Genomic DNA, 9,918 nt, shown 5'->3' on the forward strand with positions numbered 1-9,918 from the left:
TTGTAGGATTAAAGGGTTATATTTTGCAGTCATCTTGGTAGTTCCTCAAAACCTTAGACTTGCTGCCATATTTTTACTAGGTTATGAATAACGTAGGGGAGAAAAGATTACTTTTTCTCTCACCCATCACTAGGTTTATGACTGAGGCCCTATAACACAGAACAGATAAACAAGAGAAAAGCATACAAATTTATTTAAGTTTTGTGTGACCTGGGAACCTTCTTCACATGGAAATGAAAAACGAAAGACACAGGGAAAACTACTTTTATGCTTAGGTTTGATGAAAAGTAGACAGTCATGGGGAAGTATGATTGGATAAAGTGGATATAATCTGATGGTAATAAACTAGGGGGAAACTTAGCAAGGCCTATTTGTTCATATTCTTCTGTATATTCCTGTGTCTTCAGAGATAAGGACATTTTTTCCTCAAAGCCATCTCTGGAATAGTCTTATTCAGAGGGAGTTCTGAGAATTTTTTCTAGGTTTTATGACTTGCTTCAGGGAAGAAAGGGTAAAGGGGATAATGAGAGTAATTTTCCTCCTCTTGCTGTTCCCTGAATACTTGGGGTAGCATGTCCTGAACCCCATTAGTAGTATCTTTAGACATCTTTTTGATGATCAAGCTAGATCTTTAAAATTCTATCCAAATAGTCAATATTAGAAAATACTCACTGTGTGTTAAAGTGGCCAGATAAGGAAATCTAGAAAAGCAAACCGTGGGAAAAAAAAAAAAAAGGACAGAAAATTAATCTGGGAAAATAAGTAAATAGGATGACACTAGTCTGGCAGAAGTTAAATAAATTTGCATTTAATTCTTCAAAATGTTTTTTAAAATCATAATTCCTTTATCTGTGAAGAAGAGCAAGCCTCTCCCTAGGAAATTAGAAGCTCTGATCATCTAACTTTTGTGCAGTCTCTGACCGTAGACTTGGATGATGTTTGTAGTTTCCTTCTCTTGTTTCCTGCGAGCAAAAAGACCAGTTTATTCAAGCTGAGCCAATTCATGTTGGACTAGCGAATTCCACATCAGTCAGCCTGCTCCTGTGGTTTTCTGGTGGTGGTTTGTTTTATGTTGGCTCTTTTTCTACCAGTGGGTGGAAACTAAGTTGACCACCTTCTAAGGGTTACTAAATTAGGCTGGAAGTATGTGATTGAGTAAATGTTTTATTTTAGTGAATGAAGGGTTGTCTGTGTTTTCTGTCTTCAAATTTTAGCAAATTACATTTGAATTGTAATAAATTTTTATGACTTTATGTAGATTTTTATTAAATTTATGTCAGTGAATAAAGTAGACTTTTCTAAAACAAGGGTGCCAGGTGAGAGGCTGGAAATTCCTCCTTTAATGTATCCTTTCCTTAATATCAGGCATACTTGTCTGAACAGTTAACCAATTAAGATTACCTACCACACAACTCCCCCAGATCATCTCCTCCAGGTTGAATTGTTAAAGGCTTCTACTTAACTAGTATGTTAAGTGATAGTATTTAGCAATAGGAATTTGCTAAACTTCTTTTGTCACTGAAAGTTAACAAGAAATAAATCGTAAGATTAGCTTTCAGTTCTCTGGTAGGGACGTCATTATGAACATACACTACAAAAAAAAATTCTTAACAGTTCAGCCAAATAAAAATTTATTGAGCAGCCGCAGTTTGCTAGGCTTTGTGCTATACATAGGGTTTACAGAAGTGAACGAGAGGTGCATGAACTAGGCAATGCAGGGACTCCAGTTATTTCCCTAAGTCTCCCTGCAGTTTGGGGTTATGCCCACTGTACCTCAACAATGGCTGTACTAGATGCTGTCTGAAGCCTGTTTTAGTTCTTAAATTCTGGTTGTAACTGCCAAGAGAGCTAACTGTGCTAAAGCTTCAGATCAAGTTTCCAGTTTAATAAGCGATAGTGTGTTCTGCATCCTTTCCTCTCCATTTTTCATACTCCCTTTTTCCTGATTTTCTACTCCAATTCCTTGTCGTGTCCCCACCTAGAAAATTGTAAGAGGTTGGAATCTGAAGAAAACTGGCAATTTGAAAGCATGCTGAAACATTATTTAGTATTTTTCAGTTCAGACTTTTAACTTCAAGTTTGCCACATTGTATTATTCTAAAATCCCAGTAAATTTGAAACCAAATAAATGATATGTGAGTGACTTATTAGTTACTCTTTCTTTAGAGAGTACTTTTCTCTAGTTTTCACTGGAATCAGAAACATTTGTTTAACTGTGGTTAGGTGTGACTTTCAGATGACCCTGAAGCAACAGAATGACAGTGGGGTGTCAGCCTATAGTTGAATGTTTGCAATGGATAACTGATGGTTGGTTGTATGTGTACATTTCTTTTCTCCATTTAAAATTTTGCAGTATTCACTTGACGTCTGGAAACCTTAGTTTCCTCATTTATAAAATATATTTAGTTTACATAATTTACAGATAATAAAGAGTTCAGAAAGAATCATCTTGATAAACACAAAAGTTCTATAGAAATGTAAGCTATTATTATTGAAACGTCACTAAGTGTTACTTTTTTTTAATTGCTAATAAGAGTAGTCTATTTGTACTAAGTTTCCCATTAGGAATGTAGAAATGATGTTTTTTATTTAATACCTGACTGAATAGATACAGTTAGAATTATGTAGATCACACAGCCCCAGGTGACAGATGACCCTCAAATCTTATTTTCTGAGTCTGTTTGTGTATAGTCCTTGTAGAAGAATATGGAAAAGACAAAACAAACGCACTGGCCCACCACCACCTGTATTCCAGAACAGATAGCTCTCCATTGTCCTCTGATGATGAAATCGGTAGGTTTTTTTGATATGCAGCTGACCTTTCTTTTGATCTACTGACAACCCTGAAAGTGGTCTGCTTAATCAGTTGCTTCAGCAGATTATTTGGGATTATTCCATTTAGTCCTTGTTTTGTGAATTTTTGACATTGCACTATTTCCTGAAAACAATGCAGTCAATCAAAATTTAGAAACTTTGACTTGACCTTGCCCCTAGGGAAATTTGCTGTATACTCTGGGGTCTAGAAAGAAAATGTTCTTCATGGCTCCAGGGAAGGGGATTAGGACATGAAGATGGAGGACATATGTCCTGCTTTTTTTATAATTGTGGTCAACGCTCTTCAAAGGGACTCCCATGAGTATTCAGAGATACATTTGCATATAAAATGGATTTTTTTAATTTCACAAACTAGTTTGTACAAATTTCATGCAAATAATTGTAGCACATAATCATAATGTATACTTAGCATTTTATAATTTACAACATGATTTTACATTGACTGAAGGACAGGTCTCATTATTACAATCTTAAAAAAGAGGAAAAAAGGAAAAAAGACTGAGGTAACTTATAATTGCCTAACATTATACAGCTAGCAGGTGGCAGAGGTAGAACCAAAATCTGTGTTATCTCTATAACACCATAAGCTTCATAAGCCTGTGAAAAGTTCTCACCAATGAGAAATGAATTAACTCTTACAGAGCAGAAGAAGAAATATTTACTATACCATAGGAGATAATTTGCTGAATTATAGAAATAGCAGCAATGTTTTCCAGCTGTGTTACAGTCTTCAAATTGCTGAAATGATTTTTTTAAGATCCTATAAGGAGGTAGAGGGAGGAACTAGATTCAGGTTTTTCTAATGAGGAAACTAGAAGCAAAACATATAAGTAAATTAAGGAATATTAAACAACACACCAGGTCCAACCTACTCAAGATAGCTTTTTCTAGTTTAATAGTAAAACTGACAACCTTGGTAATGATAGTTGCTCTAAAGCTGCAGTCCCCAAGCCCCAGGCCTATCCCGGGCCTCGGCCTGGTACCGGTCTGCAGCCTATTAGAAACCAGGTGGCACATCACTGCCTGAGCTCTGTGCACCCCACTCTCCGCCTGTGGAAAAACTGTCTTCCAGGAAACTGGTCCCTGGTGCCCAAAAGGTTGGGGACTGCTGCTCTAAAGTATTGAATGCTTACAATTTTTAAAGAACACTAGAGCTGGACGTAGTTAAAGTGGTAAAAACAGATTTGATCCAGGAACTATTACAATGGGGGAAGAGAGACAGGGGGAGGGGGATTGTGGTTAAACAGACCTAACAGAATTCTTACTGAAAGCAGGCCAGGGTGATCAGATACTAAGGGTTGGGGTGAGGAATTTGATCAGGTATTGAGGGGGGAAAGTTCTCTCTACTGAGAGGTTCTTGCTACAGCTGGGCTATTCTGTGGGTGAAATAGTCTTGCTGAAAGGTAGGGAAAAGGGTGGGGAAGTGGGAGAAGGAGGTACTCCTAAATTTGGGGAGAGAAAAATGAATGGGAATACTAATGTCATATGAGGAAAAGTCATAAGGAAGGCAGAGAGTAATTGGGAAGTCCACGAGTGGGCGGTGAGAGGAGAGAGAGCCCTTAACGTTCTTGAAAGTGTCTTTGGTTAGAGGATCCCAGACTAGTGGGTCTGGGATGATTCCCTAATCATGGCATAGAGGGGTGAGGCAATCAAAGAGAGATTAGGTATCCATGTCCCCCAGTATCCCACAAGATCTAGAAACTTCTCAGTTGTCATTTTGTTTCAAGGGAGAGGAAAATGTTGAATAATAGAGGCTCAGTCTGTGAAGATAATTTTACCTGCACCTGAAATATCATGACCTAGATATAAAACACACAGTGAACATAATTGAATTTTGTCTCTAGAAACACTTGGCCCTTTCTTGCTATTGCCTTAAGAAGGTATTCAGTGTCCAAAGGGAATTGTTATAACTGTCAGAGCATAGAAGGACGTTATCTACATAGTGGATTACGGTGGAGTCTCTTGGGAATTTTAAGTTCATTAAATAGGCATTTAGGGTACATGAGAAGTATGTAGGGACTCAGTAAATCCTGGGGCCACAACAGTTCAGGTGTATTGTTTATTTTCCCAGATGAAGACAAACAAGTATTGGAATTGTTTATGAAGGGAATTGCCAAAAAATGGCAGAACACAAGCTGATGACTATGAGATATTGCATGTTGGAAGAGATAACAGAGAGGATGGTATTAGGATTAGCACCAAGAGAAATCAAGGTCCCATTTGGCTTTTTAATATTGCATGGATTAGAAGTGGGTACTGGAAGCTTTTTGTCTGGTAAACCTTGCATTGTTAGGGGAAGTCCTTCAAGTTCTTGTGGTTTTAAATGATATTGGGGAATCCTGGGAAGAGGCATAGAAGAATCTATTTCTACTTTATATGGGTTCTGTATCTCGTATACATCCAAAATTGGTGGAGTCTTTTTGCCCATAACGGACAGTGATTGTCTAATAGTTGATTTAAATCTTTAATGAAGTAGGTGATAGGTTGAAGGAGGCAAAGGAATTCCCCCTTGAAGGAATCAGACAAAACCATTAGGGGACATAGATCTGAAGGGGAAGACTCAGGGACCTATAGAGGGAGTCCTGCAGGAATTGTTACACCCCAGTTCATGAGAACATGCCTTCTTAACAGGTTTACTGGGGTAGCAGAGTTGAGAAGAAAGTTGCGTTGACCTTTAAGAGGTCCCATAGAAATACGAGGATAAGATGGAGGCAAGTCACGAGGTAAATTATCAAAACCCATTGCTGGCACAATTGGGTGACTCTGGGGAAGGGGTGCAGGAAATGAGGGGATGTTAAGGGTAGAATGTATTGCCCTGGAATCAGTGAGAAACATACTGGGGTGCCCTTCAACCTGTGGCATCATTTCTTCTTGTAAGTCTAGTGGTAGCTGAGGGCATTGAACATTTACTTTCCCAGAGGAAAATCGACAATTCTCCAGTAAGGAGGAGACCTGAGGTTTTTCCCTCCTTTTGAGGGCTGGGCAATTCTGGGTCCAGCATCCTTTTTCCTCATAATGTCAGCATGTGTCCAGATCGATGGGAGCGCTCCATAGTGGAGCTTGCTGTGAGTTAAATTTTTCAGGTGTTTCCAACTGTTTTAATTGTAAGGCCATAAGCTTGTGTATTTTCCCATTTTTTTGAAATATTAATACTATCTTCATAATGCTGGGCTAATGTCTGGAGCCCAGGCATATATGCATTTTTCCAGTTAATATTATTTTCTGTAATGTGTCATGGAACTGCAGCCTGAGACTATTTACAAAGCTCGTGTGGCCAGAGCAGAAGCTGTTTGGGAAGTCAGTTGAAGCCCTGAATGATCTTTCCATGTTGTCTCTAATTGATGATGATAGACACAATTGCCTCCCTTTGTCGTTTACAATTTTGGATACATGACCAATCAATTTTGACGAGATAGATCTGAGGAATGGCTCCTAGTAATTTCTCTCTTACTCCCCTCAAGGAATTAGGGGTAATCTGAGACCCTTGAAGGTCTTCAGAAATAGTCCATTTGGCTTTTTTAAACCAAGGGGAGGCATCTCCAGGTACACACAATATGCAGATAAGTTGATAAAAATCAGCAAATTCCAGAGAATATACTCCTAGAATGATTCTAAATTCTTCAACAAAGCTTTCCCCTTCCTTCCTGGGGTTAAGAAAGTTTTGACAATGGAATAATTTGGACATAGACCAAGGCTTAAATGCTTTCTCTTCTGTTGGCCTCAACTAGGGATGGGTACTGGCCGACCCTGGGCTTCATGTGTAGAAGATGGGGACCCCAGGAAACTTATAGTTACAGGTAGTCGAGGGGCTTAGGGTAGAGATGATGGAGGACATTCTTGGAGAGAAGGCCATAAGGGGAGCTGGGAAGGGAATATGGAGGTGCTTTGGTGAGCTCTTGGTGGTTTACGTTTTTTAAGAGCCACAGTAATTTGAGGGAGGTTTGAATTGCTTTTTTTTTTTTTTTTTTTGGGTGGTTTTTTTTTTTTTTTTTTTTTTTTTTTTTTTGGCTGCTTCATACCAAATGAAATAAGTAGACCACTGTGCACGCAAAAGTTTTATTCCTTTTTGCTCTAGGGCTCTTCTTACATGGACCAATTTAGGGATATCCCAGGAGCCCCAGAAGGGCCACTGCAGCTGAAGAGAGTTCTTAGTAAGGTTTTTCCAGTGAGAAAGAAAGCAGACAGTGTTTGGGACTGTGGTGGCAAAGCATACACTCAGCAGGGGTTTGTGAAGAGGGTATTTCAGTTGACTGAGAAGTTCCCATGAGAGAAGGAGGCTTAAATAGAGAGAACAGAGAGGCCTCATAAAGAGCCAGGGAAGAGATTTCCAGCTCAGGAGTCAGGGAATGAATCCCTGCTTGAAACAACAGAGCTGGAAACAAAGACTTCCAGCCCACTAGGTGCCTTTCAAACAAAGAAATCCCTGGGCCTCTAACCCAGCTTCAGACTGTATGATCAGAATCCGAAGAATCAAAATCTGTCCTTACTGTGCTTCAGTGGACGTTTATCTGGAGCACTGGATTGTGGAGTCACAATCACCACCAGATACCCAAACGAGCAAGCAGACTGGAGACAAAGGTCTCCATGTGTGCTTAGAGTTGGTTATTGTATCCGAGGGTCCAATGGTGGTTTGGATCCAAATCTAAATCATGGACCAAAAATTATTAAAGAAAAACCAGAGCTGGCCAGCAGTTAAAGCAGTAAAAACAGATTTTATTCAGGGTGCATTATAATAAGGGAAAACACCCCCATATAGAGCTGGGCTCAGTTCCAAATAGAGCGTGGACAGGTGGGGATTTTTGCCAAGGAGCAGGGTAGGGGGTCAGTGGATGCAAAATTACTAAGAGGAAGGAAACATCAGTCAGCGGGGGATTCTGGCTGAACAGTCCTTATAGATTTCTTGCTGTAGGCAGGGGAGGTTGATCATATACCAAGAGTGGGGAATAAGGAATTTGATCAGATATTGGAGGGGGGATTCTCTCTGAACTGATTTAGCAAGATTCTTGATACAACTAGGTGATGCTAAGAGGAACATGAAAGTCTGAGGCCCAGTGGAGAAGAGGATTCAGAAGAGTCTGACTGAAGTTTAGTCAAGGAGGGCGTCTTACCACGGTGCACCAGACACTATACCAGACGCTGTATGAAAATGAGCTAATTTAATCCCCACCCAACCCTATGTGATAGATATAACTCCTTTTTTATATGTACGGGAACCGTTGCAGAAAGGTTAAGTAACCTGCTCAAGGTCACACAGGTAGCACGTAGCACAGACAAGATTTAAACTTGGGTATCTGACTTCAAAGCCCTTGGCTTAACCATTAAGCTTTACTGCGTTCTGGACCTTTTGGGGCCTCCAGGTCTCCTTCAATTGATGTTTGGTTAGAATATGTGTGATATTCCAGGGATCTCGAAGAATTAAACTGTGGTTCAAGTTAAGAGTTAAAGGGAAGTATTTGGAATCTATAAGTGGCTGATTACAAAATTAGTTTTACTGACAGTAATTGAGTAATTTAGCACATAAACATTTAAAAGGGAGGCGCTACATATTAAATACCTGTAACATGCATTCTGGTTATTAAAATTATAAGTAAAACTTTAAGGTAGCGACCCAAGACATCATCAACAGATCAAAAAATTATAGCAAGAACACGTGCTAAGAAAAGGCCACAGGATGATTTCGTGCTCTTTTCCAAGGGCAGGTTCATTTATATGTATGACCCTGATGCTGAGCTTGAGTTCCCGTTAGTGTTTATGGTAACTAATCTTCCTGGGACCTCTTCTAATGATTTTGGTGTGCTAAGTTCTGGGCATTGCTGAGTAATAGTGAGGTAACTTTATGTAACAGTTTAGCAGACCCTCCCTCTTTTTTAATATATAAATTTGAGTTCCAAATTCTTGAGGGCAAGAAATAACTGTCAGTAAAAAAGAAGGGTTGAAAATGTCTTCCTTAAAAAAATACCATATTCTGGCCGGGCGCAGTGGCTCACGCCTGTAATCCTAGCACTCTGGGAGGCCGAGGCGGGCGGATTGTTTGAGCTCAAGAGTTTGAGACCAGCCTGAGCAAGAGCGAGACCCCGTCTCTACTAAAATAGAAAGAAATTAATCAGACAACTAAAAATACATAGAAAAAATTAACCGGGCATGGTGGCGCGTGCCTGTAGTCCCAGCTACTCGGGGGGCTGAGGCAGGAGGATCGCTTGAGCCCAGGAGTTTGAGGTTGCTTTGAGCTAGGATGACGCCACGGCACTCTAGCCTGGCAACAGAGCCAGACTCTGTCTCAAAAAAAAAAAAAAAAAAAGCCATATTCTTATCACCTGATGTCTGCCCATATGTATTTAGCTGTTTTGCCTCATTTAGGTCAGGATGATTTTCTCATTTGAATATAAATTTCTCTCAGAAGATTACTTACTTTTTAACCATTCTCACTTACTGTTCAAGTTGAGCTTGACCATAATGAATAGCAGTTTCTGTTGCTTTGAAAATAGAAGTAATATTTGGTCTTGGGTGTTTTTTTTGATGAGAAAGACTTTATTCTGAGAAAAAGATCTTGCACTGTCCGTCTAAGCAAACCATGGTGTCTCAGTAGATTTGGGCATAAATACTTTTAAAAGTGTAATTAGAGGCTAAGCACAGTGGCTCATGCCTGTAATTCCAGCACTTTGGGAGGCTGAGGTGAGAGGATCACTTGAGGCCAGGAGTTCAAGACCAGCCTGGGCAACATAGCAAGACGGGGTCTCGCCATGAAAAAAAATTAAAATAGCCAGGCATGGTGGCACATGCTGTACTCCCAGCTACTTGGGAAGCTGAGGCAGGAGGATCACTTGAGCTCAGGACTTCGAGGTTACAGTGAGCTGTGATTGTGCCACTGCACTCCACCCTGGGCAACCGAGTGAGGCCCTGTCTCTTAAAAATAATTAATTAATTAATTAATTAATTAATTAAAAAGCATAATAAGATAAGGTCTCTAGACCCTGAGTGGGACTGGTAAAGAAGGCAAAGTTGTGAGAGAGACTCTGAAAGAGAGACTGTGTTGAAGCTGGAATATGGTGTGCCTGCTTCGTAATTTTTCTTTTTTTTTTTTTT

Source organism: Propithecus coquereli, unplaced genomic scaffold (genome assembly GCF_000956105.1).
Source record: "Propithecus coquereli isolate 6110/MARCELLA unplaced genomic scaffold, Pcoq_1.0 Scaffold292, whole genome shotgun sequence".
In the NCBI taxonomy this organism is placed as follows: Eukaryota; Metazoa; Chordata; class Mammalia; order Primates; family Indriidae; genus Propithecus; species Propithecus coquereli.